We start from the raw sequence: 451 nt of genomic DNA, 5'->3' as shown, positions 1-451 counted from the left end.
GAATCCGAAGCGCAGCCATTGGGCCATTCAGTCTGCACCCACCCTCTGAAAGAGCGCCTCCGTCTCGGCCACTCCCCCCGCCCTATTCCCGTAACCCAACCTAATCTTTTGGACACTTAAGGGGGCAATTTATCACGGCCGATCCACCTAACATCAGGGGCTGGTTTAGTACAGTGGGCTAAACAGCTGGATTGCAATACAGAACGAGGCCTGCGGCGCGGGTTCAATTCCTGTACCAGCCTCCCCAAACAGGCTCTGGAATGTGGCGACTAGGGGCTTTTCACAGTAACTTCATTTGAAGCCGGCTTGTGACGATAAGCGATTATTATTATTAATCTGCACATCGTTGGACGGTGGGTGGAAACTGGAGCACCCGGGGGAAACCCACGCAGATACAGGGGGAGAACGTGCAGACTCCGCCACAGACAGTGACCTGCAACAGTAATGGAAC

The sequence above is a fragment of the Scyliorhinus canicula genome, unplaced genomic scaffold (assembly GCF_902713615.1).
Source record: "Scyliorhinus canicula unplaced genomic scaffold, sScyCan1.1, whole genome shotgun sequence".
NCBI classification, from domain to species: Eukaryota; Metazoa; Chordata; class Chondrichthyes; order Carcharhiniformes; family Scyliorhinidae; genus Scyliorhinus; species Scyliorhinus canicula.
Note: the sequence above shows the minus strand (reverse complement) of the source record.